The sequence below is a fragment of the Melospiza georgiana genome, chromosome 18 (genome assembly GCF_028018845.1).
Source record: "Melospiza georgiana isolate bMelGeo1 chromosome 18, bMelGeo1.pri, whole genome shotgun sequence".
In the NCBI taxonomy this organism is placed as follows: domain Eukaryota; kingdom Metazoa; phylum Chordata; class Aves; order Passeriformes; family Passerellidae; genus Melospiza; species Melospiza georgiana.
In genome coordinates, this window is record NC_080447.1 from 6,427,757 (window position 1) to 6,447,219 (window position 19,463).

Consider the following 19,463-nt stretch of genomic DNA (forward strand, 5'->3'; position numbering starts at 1 on the left):
CAGGACTTTGTTTTACAACAATTCCACTGATGAATGCAAACAGTACAAAACTTTCAATTCACAGACCTTCAAAGCAACCCTTTGCTCTTGTCTCTTGAATCTGAAATATCCTACTGATTTTTAGTGTTACACAGATATGGATTTCAAGTAAATCTGAAACTGTGCTAGGAAGGCAAAGAGGCTGCTAGTGATGCTTTATAATGCTGGAGGACTTTTGCCTCCAGAGACTTTGATGCAAATCTTGGCCCAAGCCTGTAAAGGAAATGAGTTTGGTTTTATACTAATTCTTAGTGGATTTTGGTCCATGTTACAAATGATGTGTGGCTCGTCTGGCAGTCAGAAACCTTCCCTGAGTAAAGGCTGAATTAGAGAATGTGTTTTAATAAGGCTTAATGGGGAAATGCGTCTGGATGAAGCTCTGAATAATTTTATAAACACCAAATTTGGCAGAAATTATTTAAAAAGCGGGGGAGGGGGCAGTAACTGTTAGTGGTGACATATTTATAATTTGCTGTGGAAGAAATCAGTGTCTCATTATGAGCCTGTAATGGTGTTTGTGCCCTTTTGTTTGATACATACAATATTGCATTTCTGTCCTGAAGGTGCAGGGGTGCAGCAGCAATAAGCAGTGGTAGAAATTCCCATGTAAATGGCTCCTGAATAATTGAGCTGCAGGTGCCTTGTGCTGTGCTCACTCTTTCAAGTGAGTGCCTCACCTGAGAGCCTGCTTGGGGCTTTCTGCTGCTCTGTGCTTGAGGTGGTTTCAGAGGATTGTTTGGATTGTGCCTCAAATAGTGCGTGCCAGAAAGAGCTTCAGGGACAAGCAGAGGGAAAGCTGTGGGAGCCCTGATGGGTGTCTCCTGGTGGAGAGGTTTTGGGAAGGGTCTCAGCCCCCGTCCCTGCACACGGGTCTGTGTTTCTGGCTGCTCAGCAGCAGATTTCTGTGTGGGAAAACTTTGCTGGAGAGCCCAGATCCCTTTTCCTTGGAGTGCATGAAGGCTGGAGGGGAATGTGTGCATCAAACTACTTCACTGTCCTCGAGAGAAGGACGTTTTTAGCCCAGCTGTTTGAAAAATGAACTTTATTTCATTTTACTATTCCCTTCCCAATATCTACATTTTCTTCTTCTCTACTGAGAAGTACTCTTCCCTTCCACTGGCTAACCCATCTCTACCTTGGCTAAAGGCTGGGATTAACTGTGTGTGTGTGACTGTACATGCAGCCTCAAATTATGTACTTCAATACCATGGAAAGGTCCAGAATGAGATGTTGTGGGGATAAAGCAGCAAGGAAAGGGAAGCTATGTTGAACTGACTGCTCTGTTAAAAATTCTGTGGTACAACCACCTCTGCTGCAGGGAGGTGAGCGCAGAGCAGTTCCAAGGTCCCTAAATCCTGTCCCTTTGTAAATTAACCCTGTGGTATGAATCCAGATGCTTGGTGCCAGGCAGTGAAGAAGAAAAGCAGATTTTGGAAGTTGCAGTTTTGTCTCTGGTTCACTTGTGCTCTGCACTGGGATCAGAGTGCTCTGAAGCTGATCAGAAATTCAGTAATGGTTAATTTGTAACCTGTAAACATCAATAGTTTTATAACCTCATCAATTTTGCCCACTGCCTTCAGTCTTTGCAAGTCTTTGTGGCTCAAAGGTTCACTGCAGATGTGTGCTGGAGATCTTTAGGAACTGACCTACCCAGGTTTTTCCTTTTAGTTGCTGAAAAAAGCAAATTTCAGTCCTGTGTTTTTTGAGCTTGATACGTACTAGTTCATTTATTTAACAGATAATTGATACTCTGGGCTTGCCTGCTCAAGGTGGTGTCTGTGATGAAAATAAGGAAAATGTGGAAGTACATGTGAACTGGTTACTGTAAAAGCAAGTGCATCAGGTGCTATGAAGTGAGTGCACATGATGCTTCTTCAGTGTTTGCTCTTTAGTTATTGCTATGAATCTCTGAGTTGGTGCTGTTAGTTAATCCTTTTAATCTGTTATAAAGAGATTCAGACATGGAGCTCTGTTTATTGTTCTTTTACCTCCTCCCTTAGCAACTTTCCATTCACTAAAATCATAAGTCATCAGAGCATCAGGATTTTTTGGTTCCTTGTGGAACAAGGAACTTAGAAAAAGGTGCAGTGGTAGGAGTTTCTTATTCAGATTTCCAGCCACTTAATGCAACCTCTGGCTGATAAGAGTAGAAATAAAGTATATACATTTTTACTGCAGTGTCCTTAAATATCCTTAACACTTGAGCAAAGGCTTATGAGTTTATTTAAAGAATATTGAGAGCACTTGGATTTGGTGACCTTTTTTTCAGTCAAACACTAGTGGAACTTCATCATCACTTCTGAATGAGATGATTTGACCTTTATCATGAATTTAAAACCTCTAGACCCAGAAGAAGAATCAAAAAAAACCCTACTTCTTTCAGAGTAATTATAAGCATATGGCTAGATCTAGCAGTGCCATTTCTTTTTTAATTAATGTGCTCCACACAAATACATGCAAAATATGAGCATTACTAAAGGAGGCTTAAGTGAAAGAAAATTCCTGGGCTGGTTCTTGTTGAAAGTAGTTGCAGAAAATGCAAGTTTTCACAGTATTCTGGTTTTTGGGGGTTATTTTCTTCCTCATTAAAATGCTGCCCTATTGAAGCCAGATGGGCACAACCAGCATGGTTATTTACACAAATAACTTAAAAACATGCATCAGAAGAAAAGACAGTGTATGGGACATCCATTACTGTGCTGGGTCAGTCTTTGCAGGCAAAGATCACTTTCCCCCATGAAATTATGATGGTCTTAAAACAATGAAATGCTGTTTCCTCACTGTTTTGTCAGCCCAAACACGAGGTAAAATCAGCCACTTTTGCAAAAGTGTTCCTTGGTAGGAGAATGAAATCCACAGGTCTGAATGAGTAAATTCAGCTGGAGTAGATTATTTCCCCTTCCTTTTGTGCATGGCAGTACTTTGCTTGCTTGTTTAAATCTGTAACCCATAATAAACCCTTAATTTTTGTGTGGTTAGCTTGAATTTACAGTTCTCCTTTTCATTTTTTTTTTCTCTAAGGTTTCCTTCATCTCTGTAACCAACAAGCTGCATTAATCCTTTCTGTATACACAGATTTATAATCTGTTGTTGAAAGTATTATCCTTTGCTTCTAGGGATCACATGTCAAAAGCAGAGTCTTCGGAATTCTCTCTTTTCCCTCAGATTGCTGCAACTGTAGGGTTTTTTTCTTCGGTGAATGCAGGATAAACCACTCTCTGAAAACTCTAGCCCAACATAATGGTTATAGCTTGGTAATGAGGGGTTCCTCCTTTTTTAATACATAAGAAGCGAGGCAGAGAGATAAGGGATATGGGTTCATTGTCCCTGAGGGCTTCTGCTGCAGCAGCTGAAGGTGATTTAACTGTGATCAATTCATAGTTTGCAGTAAATTGTCCTGCCCAAGCCCCAAAGTTTGCTCCTGCTGTGTCCTGCCTGCCTTTCTGCCAGGTGCTGCCTCTGCCTGGAGCCTTGGTCGTGGTTTTCCTGCAATGGGCCTGAAATTTCAATCTCAATTACTTTCAGCTGCACTTCTCTGAGAGCTGTGCTTCCACAGTGCATGCTAAATTGTTTGGAAGGACTACATATGCCTCAGGATCAAAATGCAACAGGAAACGTCAGCAGCATGTCTAAATAAACATCTCTGTCTCTCTTACAAGAGTGTTTAGCAGCTCCGTTGGCAGATGTTTCTATAAAATGTTAAATACTGTGCTTTCCAATCCTCCAAACTGTTTGTAATGAAGCAAATAGCAGAGGACAGGGAAACCAGCTGAGGAAGGTATGGCAAAGATGGGAGAGCCCTAAAGAATTAGATGTTCTGTAGAATCAAAAAGTGGAAGTGGGTCCTGGGAGTTAGTGTTTTGTTGATAATGGTGGGGTTTAAACTCCTTTATTACTGAAGTGCTTTGGTTTAGATGTCTAAAAGTACAGAAGGCACTAGATTGGTTTCATGCAAGTAAGGGGCTTTGTGACTGATGTCTGATTTTAATGTATTGGGAATTTTCTACAAGCATTTTTGTATCAGTACCCTGACTTACCGAATTTCGGAAGTGTAAAACCTGAACAGAACTTAGTGCTCTGTTTAGTGGGTTTTTTTTGTAGGTCTTGTTTTGTTTAGGGTTTTTTTTTTTTTCCTTGTGCATCTCTTGCATCGTCATAATTTTTTTTTTTTCCTAATTTTACTTTGATGTGCTAGGGAAACAAGGGACTTTGTCATTTTTAGGTTCTCTTTGTGTCTTCTATCTCTTCATTCCTTCATCCCACAATATATTTCAACTTAAGCTCAGGCTATCATTTGTTAAAGACCCTGTCAGTGACTTTGCAGGCTGGGGCAGCCACTGACACCCCGTCCCCTGCTCGCTGTCCCTGCCTGGTGCCAGTGCTGCTGCCCTGGGGCTGCAAACTGCCCAGATGTTCGTGCTGCTGCCCAGATGTTTGTGCTGCTGCAGCTGCAGGGACTGATAGAGGAATTCTGAGTTGTCGCATCACCCCTGATGAAGGAAAAGGCTTTCTCAAGGTCACTCTCAGCTGGGATGAGTGGCAGGGATGGGACACGGCCCTTGCACCTCCTCACTGCCCACAGAGACAATTAGCACCTTCCTCCTAATCTCCCCGGGTGCTTCTGCAGGCTGTTTTTCTTCCAAATGCTTTAAATGCCAGCCCTGCCATAGTGTCAAGTACCAGAAAGTGAGATTAGATAAGGGGAAGTAGCAAGTGTGTGCTGAGAGCCGGGGAGGTTGCCTGGATGGAGCCTTGGGTGACAGCGCTGGGCTCTGTGTGCCCATGTCCCTTGGCTCTGGAACCACTTGTCACCTTCCAGGCTTGGGACGAGTGCTGGATCCCGAAACCCAGGCCAGGCTTTAGGGGCTGGAGTGGGAGAAGGCACTGTGCTGGCACTGCAGAATTGAGGAAGGGATAATTGTCTTGTTCTGCAAAGCCAGCTGATCTCTGGGAATGAATGAAAACAGGTCAGGCTCAGAACAAGGCTGGGCTACTCCCTGTAAAATATTGGGTTTGTAGAAGGTCGACAAGTTGTCTGTATTTTCTTAAATAGGCATTTGTTCTGATTACTCGGTGATTCCTGCTGGGTTTTTTGAGTTGGCATAAACTAAGATCAGGATTGTTCTCTCTTCTCCACCACTGTGACTTTCCTTGTCTCAGTGGAGCTCACAGCTGCATAAAACCGTGTAGGTGAGTGCAGAATTGGATGGTAGATGTGATATGAGACATCCCACTTGTTCTCCTGAACAGATTGCAATTCATGCTGTTACCTAAGTATTCTCACTTCCTTGCTGCCAAATCATCCCTGAAATGCTAGAAACTGAAACTAGAACAACCTAGTGCATTGAATCCTGGTAGCAGGGAGGAGGAAGGAGTGGTCTATGCATGGCTGGGAGGCCAAGCTGTAAAAAGTTCTAAGCCATGGAATAACATGTTGGTTTTATCTGCTGTGTGATGCTAGGAGAATGTGTCATGCAAGAGTGAATGTGAAAATAGAGGTTGGAAAATGGGGCTTTTAAACTTATGGGTTAATTATGGGACAGGAGAAGAAATGTGATACCCTCTGCTTTAAACCTATCCCAGGAAAAACATTTTGCTTTTTTGTTTGGTTTTATTTGTGGGGTTTGTTTGTTTTTTACCGTTTGCAATGCTTTCTACAACCAAAACAAATGCTTACCTGGATCTTATCTGCATGAGAAATTCTCAGCCCTCCTATTGCCCTGAAGTCACTTAACTGGCCCCGTGTTTGCTGCCTGCTGAGCTGGCTTTGCAAAGGCTGAAGAGATTTGGAGCCTGTGCTGCTGCACTGATATGTCACTTTATCTGTCAGCCAGGAGTCTCCTCTGTCCTCTTTGTACACACATGCCCATGCTGGCCAGATGGTGCTGGATTTGGGTGCCATCCAAGGCACTGCATTAGAAAGGCCAGGTTATGTGTCGTGTTTCAAAGCCAAGGAGCGCGGCCAGCTCTGCTCCTCTGGTAGAAAACAGCTTGACTTGATATATTGATCGTGTTGTCCTTGCTATCCTCGAGCTGATTTCATCTCAGACACTCAAAGGGATCTGAGGTTGGAGCTGTACAGATACCACCTGTTGCCCACTCTGTAGCTAATATCTGCATTTGCACATCCTGTGTGTCCTAGACAAATCTGCTCTCTGCCACCACCGTGAAACCCTTCCCTGTGCCAGAAGGAGATTTTGACAGTGTTTCACTGTTGGTTCTCCTGCAGCACAGTGTGATTAGGAGCTGGGAGATGTAGATTTGCCAGAGAGCTGATGTTTGATTTGGGGCAAGCTGCTTTGCATTTGTTAATTTCTCATGCTGCAAAAATAGAGGTCAAAATGCTGATTCTCTTTGTGTTGTGCTTGAAGAATTGCTAATGAGAAAAGCTTGATAAAAGCCAAATTGTGATGTTATTTATAAATTATGAAAGAACTTTCCCTCACCTTCTCAGCATGCTTTTTCTTGGTTTTTTTTTTTGTTTTTTTTTTTTTTTTCCTGGAGGCAGACTTTTGCTAATGGGATGTGAAAGCCACAAACCCCATCTGTATCAATAAGAGAGTCGTGTGGAGCGAGAGAGATGGGGAATTAAGTGCCATTAAGCACGTGTTAATTAACATGGCCCTGCACTTCCCGGGTTCTGCCTTCTGTGGGATGGGTGCACACTGAGGCTGGTCTTTCTGGTTTTTAAAGCCTTTCTATTGTCAGCCCGGGTCTGTAAGGTTTAAGAATACACTTGCCTCTGATACATTTGCAAAGAGAGTGCTGGTGTTTCAGTCACCTGCTTTTACAGATTCTGCTGAAATCTGAGAACTGATGCTTACAATTCTGCTCGGTCACAGTGGGGAACTTGGGAAATCCAGATCCTTCACTGGAAACAAATACCTCAAAACCCCAGTGTTTTTTAAACCCCTTTCTGCTTTCGTGAGCACTTCTGTTCTGATGTGTGAAATTTCCCCTTGTGCCCTTCTATCAGCTTTTTGAAATGGAGTACTCTTGATATTATCTTTTTATCAGCAGTTTTTACTATCATAGGGCTCCCTGAATTCCTTGACAAGAGCTGCTTTGCACGCAAAAGCCAGATTGTCAAAGGCTCCAGGAGAGATGCTGTGACCCATTGGGTTTGGGAGCAGCACTGAAGGGGCAGAGCTGGAGGATTCTGCAGCATCCCCTGGCACTTTGTCTCTTAGCCACAGCCTCCTGGGATGGAGGTGACAGAGGGACACAGGTGTACCCCAGCATCTCCTGCTCTGCTGGCCGGGGTCCCTCAGCTCGTGCTGGGGTGCTGCTGCTCGGGTGGGATGAGCTGTGGGCACACCCAGGATGGACATCTGAGCTTTATCAACAAACAGGAGTTGCAAATTGCTTTTATAGATCTTTGTCGTCTTGGAAGTTCTTTGTGTCATTACCTGATTTTATGAGCAGGTTTTAAAGCAGTTTTTAGCTCAAGTATTTCACAGGTGAGGTGTGCCTGTTCTCTGTTGCTTGTGCTGTTGTAGGGCTGTTAGGCACTGTGTGTGTATGTACAATATAATTGTCATGTCAGCTTTTCCGTTTCTGGTTATCTGCATAAAGAAGCAGGGAGCTGCTGGAGATGTCAGCTGTGATGTGGGTTATTAAGAATTACAAGACAGAAGTAATCACAAGAAACCCTGCTTCCACACAGGCTGTTCCCCAGAGTCTCTGGTTGCATCTGTTCCATCTTAACCTTCTCACATTGACTTTGGTTTTTGGTTCTTGCTGAAGGGTTGTGCCTGTTTGAACAAATAAATGCTGTGTGCTGCATCTGTATTTCTCACTCTGTGATGTTTACTGTTGTCAAGGTGCTGTGAACAGTAAATGAGAGGCAAAGTTGAACTCTGAGATGTACAAGAATCAGATGTTCAAGTGCTCTTGACTCATTTGAGTGGGTCAGCAGGGATGAAAGTTGCTGCTCTGTGCCATGTTTTAATTCCCTATTGTGTTTCAAAGTTGAGAGCTACCAGCAAATGAAAAACTTGCATGAATGCCCCTTTCTCTAGTCTCTGACTGGCAAAATCTTGTTCCAGAAAGGAAGAAAAATGTCCTACAAGCCAGCCAGCCTTCAGGTTTGGGAAGTGCAGATAGATGTTTCTGTTGCGTCAAGCTAGATGTAAGTTAGAAGTAAGAAGGAAATACTTCACAGAAAGAGTTGTCAGAAACTGGAATCATTTACCCAGTGAGGTGGTAGAGGCATCATCCCTTGAAGAATTCAAAAAAAGACTGGATGTGGCACTTGCTGCCATGATCTAGTTGAACAGTTAGAACATCGGCTGGACTAGATGATCTTATAGGTCTTTTCCAGTCTTGAAAATTCTGTGATTCTGTGAAAAAGAGTAATTTAACGTGGGAATTGAGGAAATGGTTGCAGAGAGACACAGCTTAGCACCTCTTGGTTGGGGGGAGACTGAGATCCTCTGAACACGATGGAGAGAGTGTGAAAGCTGATGAAAACCTGGAGCACTGGCTGTGGCTGTGGTGAGAGCGTGGGGTGGGTGGCAGTGTGAGCTGTGTCCCTGCAGTGGCTCCTGGTCCTGAGCTCTGCCTGCCCCGGGCTCTCTGACACGCTTGGCCGAGTGCATCTCATCATTCCCTGCTGCACATGTCCTCCTCCTGCAGCTCGCTGCGTGGCTTTGCTTTGTGCTTTAATTGTCTGCTGTCCTCGCTGCGCGTTTGCTCGGTTACTCCTTCCTTCATGGACTGACCAGACACAGCACAGAGGCTGCTTTTGCTCAGGAGCAGTAATGCATGTGCTGATCTATCTGTGCCTTCTTGCATGGCCCACTGCAAGCTGATGTAGCCAGGATCTGCTGCTGCTTTTGCTCAGGAGCAGTAATGGATGTGCTGATCTATCTGTGCCTTCTTGCATGGCCCACTGCAAGCTGATGTAGCCAGGATCTGGTGCTGTCATTTGTCAGTCTCTCTTCCCATTAGCGCTGCACTTGCCCTCCCTTTCTTGCTTTCAGTTTCATGTCCCAGAGGAAACTGGGCTGGAAATGAGAATGAAATATGGGTTTCCTTCTTAAAAAGAAAATAAGCCAAACCTTAAGGGCTTCCTATTGGAATGTGATGGGATTGGAGTCCTATCTCTTATCCTTTGAAAATCCCAGCTGGAATGATTTAACGTCAAAGCCTGGAATTTCCCAGTGTGAAATTCATGGCTGGCTGAGGATGCTCTGGGGATTAGAGAGACATCACTGTGCCAGGGCAGCGCTGCTGTCACTGCAGGGGACCTCAGCCGCACAAAGGGACATTGCTGCTCTGTCCTGCTTCAAAGCTGAGGCTTGGGGATGAGATTCCTCAATTCCCATTGAGGTTACATGCTGTGTGACTGACAGCTGGATTGGGGCAGAATCAACCAGAGCGAGCAACACTGGGAATAGAGAGGGAAAAAAAATGAGGGAGATGAGCAAAACATAATCTGCTGAATTTCTTATGTGGTAAGAGGATAGTCTGTTAGTGCACATCCAAAATTTCCCTGAGACACCAGCTGGGTGATTTTGCTCATTTGGCTGCGTGATAAAAGAGTCAGACAATAATTTCATCTGCTCCAAAATTACAATAAAATAAAAATCTATGTTATGGCACCCTGATGTCTTGCAAAGCTTTAGCTTAGATAACAGCACTCTCCTTAGGAGAAATCTCTAAGTTTTGGAGGATGTCTTCTCAGTATAAAAGTAGTTGTATAAAGAAAAAGCAGCATATTTAAACAGGTTACTGGGTAACCACTAAATGCTTTTTTGTCCCTCTGACCAAGGATGAATATTTTAATTAGGCATCAATGTCTGTATTAGGGATCTATAAAGGATTTAAGTAAAACAGAGGCTGATGGCTGGATGTGCACTGACTGGTGAGGTGTTAACAAGGTGTTATTTCTGAGGCTCATAAATCAGCAGTGCTTTAGGTGATGGGGGAGAGAGAAGAGCAGCTCTAAAAGCATAACCTTGCTGGCCTCTCTTTCTCAGCTGTTGATCTATCTATAAAAGAGGATTTGCCCTGCTGTTCTAATAAGAGTGATAATATATGTGTAATTAGAATTTAATAATTATTTGTGTGACTGGATCTGCTGCATAAGCTGGTTCAAGTGATTGTGTAACCTTTGCATTGTGTTCATTATCTAATGTTAAAATAACAGCTGGAAGTTGAGAGACTGACATGCAGTTTTAAAATTACAGAGCTTGAAATTGCTGCTGTCTGTAAACATATGAAAATCTATTAATGACCTTTGAGCTCTCTGACTGAAAATGTTTTGTAACATAGAACACATTAAAATTGCCTGCTACTGTAGTGTTTCCCATTTCTCAGCGATTGCCTGGGATATAAATGAATGTTTTGCCTCTGCCACAGATATCAGACTATTTGAAACTATTCTAGGAAGCCCTGAGGATATATTGAAACATTTGGCTGCTCATTGTTTGTTCAAGCAAAGCAGTTACGGAAGAGCTGCTCAGGAGCACACGTGCTGTGCTGGATGGACATCTCTGCTGGCCACCCTGACAGCCTGCACTGTTCAATGCATCTCCAGCAGCACAGGAGCAGAGCAGGGGTGGCCAGGGTGGCACAGATGCAGTGTCATGGGCTTTTCATTAGCACAGGTGACATTTAGATAGTTAGAAAGGCATCTCTCTCTGCTAGAGCTCATCCTGCTCAGAGCTTTCCCCTTAGGTTGCAGTGATGTGCTATGGGCAGCTGTTTCTGGAGGAGGCTGGCTCCTACATATTTCCTCTTGTTGAACCATTTCTATTTCTTGTCTTTTGTTTCCCAGCCAGAAGAAAACTACCAGAGGACTAATTATTGAATACACATTCTAGAGCTCATGACAGCTGAACTGAAAATTGTTGCCTACCACTGAGGGCAACTGCAGAGCTGGTAAAAAAAATGCCTCTAGTGTCATGGTGCTTAAATATAAATTAAATTATAAGTGAGCCCCAGGGATGAGGATATGGCTGTTTTTATTTCTGGAGACTCTCACCCCTGCAGCAGAGTTGGCAGGAGCGAGTTTGCGAGTGCTGATCTCTCCTGGCTGTGTCACCCTGCAGAGCTCACAGCCTGCTCTGCTGGAGCTCAGTGCACCCTTCCTGAGGGTGGGAATAAAGCGTGTGGGCTGGGAGCAGAGCCTCCAAACGCCTGGTGGAGGGAATGTGTTCCAGGCTGTCACCGTGTGGGAGATGCGTCTGGAGCTTCCCTGCTCTGGGTGCTACTGCCTTGAGAGCAGCACATTTTTCATGGCTGTGTTTTAAAAGTATGCACCATGAAGTGAATGTGTGGTGCAATCCTAAAACATAGAGAAAAACTTCGTATTTAGCAGGTGGAAGCCTTGAGTTACTTTGGAAATCAGGCTGAGGTTCTTGAAGTCATGACCTGAGGTTGTAGCTGTAGCTCTTCAGTCTCAGCATGAGGCTGCTCACATGGGAGCCAGCACAATCATACTGTGATCGTTGTGTATTTCACACTGTGAAGATCAGCACTTTAAATGCAGGAGTATAGATGGAGGAGAGCAATTTAGGCCCCTGCCTTTGGTAAATGAGCCATGTGTCCAGTCCATCTGCCCAGCCTCAGCTTGGCTCAGCTCCATTTCCAGAGTCCAGCTCATGGAAGCATGACATCCCCCTCAGCAGAGGCAGAAGCAGTCGGGCCTTCTCCTTTTGTTTCTGATTTTAAAGAGAGATGTAGTATTTCTAAGCTATTTCTAAGATGTAGCATTCCTGTCTATAGTAATAAATAGGCTGGAGGCATTTTTACTCAATATTGTGTTTCTGGTTTTATCTGACTGGCTTAGCTGAAAATTGGTAATGATGAATGTATCCAGCTGCCATGCCAGTTTGTCCTGGTAGGATCTTCATGCCTTTTCCTTTGGCAGTTTAGGGCCAGCTGGGGACTGGGGATTGTGTTACCATCCTGGCAAAATTGGAAATGAGGGATGAAATGGCCACATCTGGTTTTAGGTAAGCAGCTGCTTCTTCAGGTCCTGATTCTGCCACTTGGTGGGAGCTGTTTGAGTTCAAGGAGTGCCTGTTTGAATAATCTGGGGAGAGGGAAATTAGTTCAGATCAAGTGTTTAAAGGCTGCTCTGTCAATAAAGCATGTGTTTGCTGGCTGTCAGCAGTGAGGGCTCAGCAGTGCCCTTGGATTTTGGCACACGTGAGGAATGTCTTCCCAAAACACCGGACCTGGAGCGTGTGCCGGGCTGTATCACTTTGCTTACTTGCTGGATACCTGTGGAAGTTACTTAAGACTGATGGCCCCATTGTTCAGGATGGGGATGTTTTTGCAGAGTCTGTCACCTGTGGGGTGCTGGGCAGTGTGTGGTGCTGCTGCCATCGCTGACGGGTCCCTTGGGAAGGAACTCCTGGAGGATGGGGGTTTGCAGGAGGGATGTGCTCAGCACTCACACCTGGCAGCTGGAGAAAGTGCTGTCTGACAGGCACAAACACTTTCCAGCTCCTTTGTGCACGACACAAACCAGGCAGGCTGAGCTGAAAGCAGCTCCAGCCAAAATGTGCTTTTTATGTGCAGTGAGAGCTGGGCAGGGTGGCCTGCTGGTGCATGGGCAGCAGCCCCTTTCAGCACTCCTGCAGGCTGTAAAAGCTGGCCAGGCTGCACTTGCAATATGCCTCATTTCATCTACCTGGAAATGGTGCCCCAGCTCCCCTTCAATCATTTAAGCTCCCCTGCTCTCTGACACACTTTCCGCTGACAGTAATTCTGTGAGCGCTCGTCGGGCATTTACTGCCATCACTGCAGGAAATACTGATGGCTTCAAATGGGATCATTTCCTCTCTGATGGACAGCAAGCACCTGTGGGAGCCCTAATAGCTGAGCAGTGTCTGTGAGGAGGAGCAGGGAAGGGAGGATGCTGCGGCTCTCTGCAGGAAATTGGAGCAGAGGGGGGAATCACGCCTGGCTGCCCCTGGAGATCATGGAGCAGCTTCAGATTTTGTGTGCCCGCCTCCCCCATGGGTGATGGTGGGCAAGGGTTTATACCAAAAACACGGACAGCTCGCATTCCTGCAGATTTCCATGGCCCCTTGCTGAAGTGAAGGTGTTCACTGTGTGCGTTCTTATTTTTATTGTCCCCTAAATAAGTGTTCAACACTCTGTTTCCAGGTACTTCCCACCACTTCCTACTCCTCCTTCCTACTAGGAAGGAGAGGACTGGATTTTTCCTTGAGTAATTGAAAAGGAAGGCAGCAGTATCACCCCCTTTCTCCTTAGTATTCAGTTTTTCAGGAATTGTGCACAGTATACAGTGCACAATTCCTGCACTGTATCATTATTTATTCAGGTCACATGCAAACAAAAAGAGCAATCAAAGCCTTGTAAATTCAACGTGGATTGAAATGCATTTAAAAGAATAGTGAACTGACCTTCTTTTTTGTAATTTTTGACTGTGTTTTGTTGAAGTAACATTTGTCCAAGCTCTCTGTGCTTGGTACTGTGTCTTTGAGGTCCTAGAAGCAAAGGTCTTAATTCTTGGGAGACAGAACAAGTGGGCGTTCAGCAGAGTATGGCAGCCTGCTCTTCAGCTATTCATAGGTGACAGGAACATATCCTCTGGTAATAAATTTGAGTGTTTCAATTACAGTAAGTTTCTTGGTTCATCCACTTGTATTTTTAAGTTAAATCATGTATCATAAACCTGCAAACCAGTGTCAGCTTCAAATGTCTTAACATTTCCAAATCTGTCTTGTCAAAAAGTCATCTTATTCTTGAGCTAAACATGTGACAGGGTCAGAGCAAATGTGATGCATTTTAAAAAGCAGGACCTAAACTCATCTGGAATATGTCAGCTGTGAAAGGAGAATTGCAGTCCAAGGTTAAACAAGCAAGGATTTCATTTGCAATCATTTTAATTGATATTGATTGTGCTGCTTGAATGTCGGGTCAGAGCAAAAAAGTCACTTCAAATCCAGACTCTTGTTTCTGCCTTTTAACACAGCTTTAGTGTCTTTGGCTGAGAGGCTGGAGGGGCTTGAGTTGTGTTTGCAGTGGAGTTCTCAGCGGGGGAGAAGAGAGGGCTGGCAAGTAAAACAAACAGGAGTGTGTTATATTGCAGGAGCAGTGAGGAGCTGCCCATGGGTGGGAATCCAGCTGGGCATGGCAGCAGACAGCTTCCCCAGGTGCCCTGGGCTCCGGGAGCCGCTCCGGGCTGGCCTGCTGCCGTGGGGATCCAGCAAGGAGCCTCGGAGCTGAGCTCTCCTTCCACAGCCTGTCCCTGCTGTCCTCAGAGCCAGCACACCCTGCCCTCAGCTCAGCCTCTCCCCTCTCCCACCCTTCAATGTGCTGCTGCTAATTTTCAACATCCCCAGTTGTGTTTGCTGCCTGTTCACCCTGCTGAGCTCAAATTCAGTCACCTTAGTGTGGTCCTGCCTGATGCCCTTCAAGGGTCCTTTTTTATCCTTTTTTTCTTCCTTATTATTCACCTCATTTCATTTGCCTGCTGGCTATTCATCTCTTCTTGTGCTGGCTCCTGTTCTTGCAGTGGTTTCTCTCTCTCTACAGACCTGTCTTCAAATCTACACTTTAAAGTTAGTCTTTCATGTATACATTTCTCATGTATATCTCCAATATTATCTTTCCATTTGAATTGGTGTCTCCTGTGTCCCCTTTATGCAAATAAATGGGCAGTAGGTTTGTGTTAGTGTGGTCCTGTCTGTATTTGTAATGTGCTTTGTCTGCTTAGAAAGCACGAGAACATTGTCAGCAATTGTTTCTGTGCTGCTGTTCTATGAGTATCAGGTCAATAGGAATATTTAAAAATTAACCTACTTAAAAATAAATCTGTTTCAGGTCCTTTCTGAGCTGGGATCTCTCCCTGAACTATTAATCAATTGACAACCCTGCTGCTAATTGATGATAAAGCTGATACAAGGATAGATGGTGCTCAGATCCTCAGGGGCTTTTCCATTGCCGTTTTTTTGAGAGAAGCAGGAGGCAGAAACATGGGCAAGCAGGGTCAGTTTCAGAGGCAGCCGTGTGTTTTATTTCCTTTGTGTGGATCCTTCTCCTGCTTGATGTTCAGTAGGATATTTCACATTGTTTTATTTCCTTTGTGTGGGTCCTTCTCCTTCTCTGATGTTCAGTAGGTTATTTCACATTGCCCAACTTAAGGAATAAGTGCTGCATTGAAAAGCTGTGCAGAGAGAAGCTGGAGGCTGTCTTCCTTCTGGGAAATCAGCCCATATAATCTTGTGCAGAAGCAGTCTGGCAGGAATAGAGTGTAACCAGTCCTTGGCTGAGCGTCCTGGGGATGGGGGATTGAAATGGACTTGAGTTTGCACCAGGGCTGCATTTTGAACTGATGCTCAAGGGCTAAGGATGGTTATTTTATTATCTGTAGGTGTTATTTTTACCCTCTGCATCCCAGCAGCAGACCTGAGGGTTTTCATCTGCCTGTGTGGGTTTTGGATGTTTTCTTCAGGCTCTTTAAGTGTTCCCTGTGTATGAAAGGTATTTACAGCCCCAGCCTTCCCCTGCATGCTTTCTGAGATCTCAGAGCTGTGTAAATTCAGAGGATTAAGGCTGAGTTTGAGCTGGGCTGAGCAAACAGGCAGTGATAACTCCAGCCAGAGCATGGCTGTGGGATGTGGGCTTGTGCCAGGCTCCTCCAGGCCTGATCATTATTTCCTGATCAAACAGAAAACGTGGAGCCCATTGTGCAGAATTGTCTTGCTGTGGCATTTTAGGGGTAAGAACAGTCTCATTGCAGAGCTGAGGGCTCTGCACCCACATTATTCCCAGCTTTACTTACAAACTGGGCAGTGTGTCCCTTGAGTGTCTGTGGAGACTGCAGCTGTGCCTTGGTGACAGAAGAAAAATGGCTTTTCAGGAAGGAGTGTTCCAAGTGATGAAGGGTTCCTGCCAGATCTGCTGCAAGCAGAGGTGCCATTGCATAACTAGCTTGGGCTGGCAGTGATGGAAAAAGAATCACAAAGGTTTTTATAGTGGACTCCTAAAATCTGTTGCAGGGCCAGGGTTGCCAGCCTTTTCCAGGGTCTTTGTGAGTGAATTTCACAGCTGCTGGTGTGGGAGGGACCACAGCCCCATCTCCTGATGAAATGTTCTTTGGTGTCTGTGCATCCAAATAAACAAATAGGGAGATAGAATCTGTGTGTTTCATGGAGGAACTGCCAGGAAAGAGGCTCTGAAGAAAGGCCGAATTCTTCCTTATCTGTAACCATGCAGCCAGTTAGAACCATCTGCAGTCAGTCTGCAGCCCAGACAGACAAGGGGCTGCAGATGGAGAGGCTGTAGCCTGCCCTGGAAGGTGTCAGAGAAATTCTGAAGTGAGGACAGGTAGGAGACAGCCCTGGAAGCTATGATGAGTAAGGAACAAAACAGTTTTCTGTATTCTGGAGATTTAGCAGTGTTGTTTCTGGAACTGAGAAGAGAAAATGGGCTTGGACAAAGGGATTTACTGCCCTGTGACACCAAAGGTGATCAGATCTGCAGACTCCTGGGGTGGCCAGGAACCACAAGGCTGATGTGAAAACCTATTGAATTTGAGGTCTCACTTCAGAAACTGTCACTGTGTGAATCTGCAGGATTTACAGGATGTGCAGAGGGTGAAAATATCTGCTGCTCTGGGGGCCAGTCTCACCTGCAGGCTGGGATTTCTGGATTGAAGTCAGTCAAGGTGCATCAATAAATGTCCCCTCTTGTGATGTACTGTATATTCTGGATGTGCCTAAATTTTCCAGCAATTGCCTGTGCACAAGCCCAGATGCACATCCAAAAATAGTAAGCTCTTGTGCTAAGTGAGGTCCCCAACTTGGAGGTCATAAACTTTAGTGAAAGAGCAATCACTGGAAGGCTCTTTTAGTAGAGGAAATGGAAAGGAAACAAAGGAGGCAAGAGCAGAAGCCCCATTAGCCCCCTCGTGCTCTGTGCCTGCCGAGGTCTGCGCTGGGCAGCCCAGAGCACAGCCTGCTGTCTCCCTCTGCCAGCAAGGACACGCTGGGCTCACTGTCCTGCCTGCCCAGGAACAGCTCCTGCACCTGTGTCCTCTGCTGGAGCACGGAGAAAAGGGATCTGGAGTGGTTTCCCTGTCACACAAACGTGGCTTTGTCCCCCTGGCTGCCCCGTCCCTGCACTGTCCCCCACTGGAGGCAGGAGCAGCCCTGGGGCTTCATTCAGGGCTGTTTGCAAAGTGCTTGAGATTCTTGGATGGCACTACAAGTGAATGAATTATTTCCTTGGCTTTGATCCAGCTATAGCTGTATTTCATGAATTAATTTTGCCAGTGGCTCAGCAATGAGACAAGCCTTAAATCTCCAGACAAAATAGGGATGAAAAGCTGCATTTCGAGGTGGGGAATTTTGTAGGATTCAGGAAGGAGAAAAACAGAGGTTTGCAGACCAGTTCTGTGGTGAAAGGAATAATCTGAAAACCTGCAGTGAATGTGTTGTAGGTACCAAGGGAAGACTTTCCCTAAAGCATTAATAGAGGCCCAACCACCATGTGAAGCCAGATGGAGTTTAAACCAAAATGGGAATTTATTGGCTTTGAAGGCATCCTTAGAAGTGAATATTGCCCTTCAAGCCAGGCGTGCATGATTTGCTGGTGCTCTCAGGTGGTGGCATTTCCCTGCCCCAGCCTCCTTTCTCCCCCATCAGGGCTCCATGTCCCTCATGCAGCATCTTCCCTGCACCTGCTGTCACCTCACAAGCTGCATCTGGCTTTGTGCAGAGGTACCTGTTTGTGGTGATCCCTGTTTCTAATGTTTTGCTGAATATCAGTCAGCAGATACCATTTCCACATGACAAGTTTTTGATTAGTTACTGAAGATTAGCAATTTGATTTTTATCTCAGTAGCTTCCCAGTAAACAGCACAATATGACCTTCTTCAATTGGCATCTTGAACTGCTGCTTTCAAGTGTTATCTTTAAACTAAAAACCAAAGTGAGAAGCTTACACTGATTTATGTTCCTCTATCATTCATGCAGAATAATGCCAGACAGGTATTTTCCTTGCTCTTTCCCTAGTAATGAACTTGGCAAGCTGAGCTGTGTTCTGTGCCTCCAAGACAGTGCTAATTATTTTAATTTTGGTGGAAGAGTTGTATCTTTGGGGGTTTCCAGCTTGATATATCTGTGTGTGCCCTAAGAGGAGCCTCCAGCCCCCAGGACTCCTGTGCAAGGTGTACAGAGGGCGGGTGCTGGCTGATCCTCTGGGAGCCTGGGCTGGAATTGAAACAGCTCTATTTTATTGCCTTATTTCTAATTTCAATGTGTCTGTGACCCTAAAGTGCCTGTGCATCATCTCACTTCCCAGGGAAGGGTGACTTTAAACAAGCGAGTGATTTGGAGTGGAATCAGCATGTTGCACACTGAGGCAGTCAATTCACTAATTAAGGGAGAGGGGGAGGAAGTAATCTGGAGCAATCAGCAGGGCATTTCATTCCAGTTCCTAATTTTCTTTTTTTGTTGGGCTTCAGTTTTTGAGAGAGTAGAGAGCTAATGATTTTCATGAGCTCCTTTGCAGTACTGAAGGTGTGTGCATTGATGTGAGCAGTTGTATTGTGATCTCCATTCATGTAAGATACAAATACCTGTCATGTAACTGCTTCAGTCAAAAGAAAGCATTTAGAAAAATATCTGTGGCTGAGTTTTGGCATAGCAAGCAGTGCTTTTAGGGTCTTTCCTAATCTATTTACCTCACATTAAAAATAATTGAAATAGATATCCTGCAAAACATTCCCATAAGAATTCAGATTTTATCCTTGAGCAGTTAATAAAAGACATAAGGGAGAAATGTATCTAGCTGTAGTGACCCAATGTCATAGTGATTTGTCATGTTATTTCTTCAACTCCTTTTCCACGTGGTGTGTGTAGAGAGAGAGTTTGGTGCTCTGTCACTGGGATTTCAGCTTCCAGTCCTCAGAGATGCCAGGGATAGCAGAGTAATTCCCTCCTCTGATCTCACTTCCAGTGTTAATCATTCTGACATGACATACCTGCTTTTTAGCCGGGCTTGGGTTGTGTGTTACAGCCTGGTTCAGGGCAGACACTTAACACTTAGAAGTGTTCAGCCTCTGTTGTGTGTTTGGATCCCATTGATCTCTCTGGCTGAGGGAATTTGTGCTAGGGCTTTAGAAGTGCCTTTCTCCATATGAATGCTGCTGTGAATCAGAGACTGTCAGCCCCAGGGGGGGTCTGATACTTCTCAGATCAGAAACAAAACAAAACCCACCTCTGTTTCAGTTGAGCAGTTTAAGGCTTCCCTTCAGGATGCTGATTTGTTCATGTGCTGTTGACTTATGGTTTCTGAGTTAACCTGAAGTGAGCTCATTTTCGTAGCCAGTTTCAGCATCGCTGAAATTAATCAAACACCTAGCCTGGAGAATATTCATCCTAATCTAATCTAAAATTACTGTTTGTGTTGTGCATGCCTAATTATTCATCCTA

General features: G+C 44.9%; 1 protein-coding gene across 16 annotated transcripts in view; it reads left to right on the forward strand.

Annotated features, from left to right (window-relative positions):
- The window catches only part of FBRSL1 (fibrosin like 1), a 495,650-nt gene that overhangs the window by 114,658 nt on the left and 361,529 nt on the right, over positions 1-19,463 (forward strand). The gene's annotated exons all lie outside the window — the stretch shown is intronic.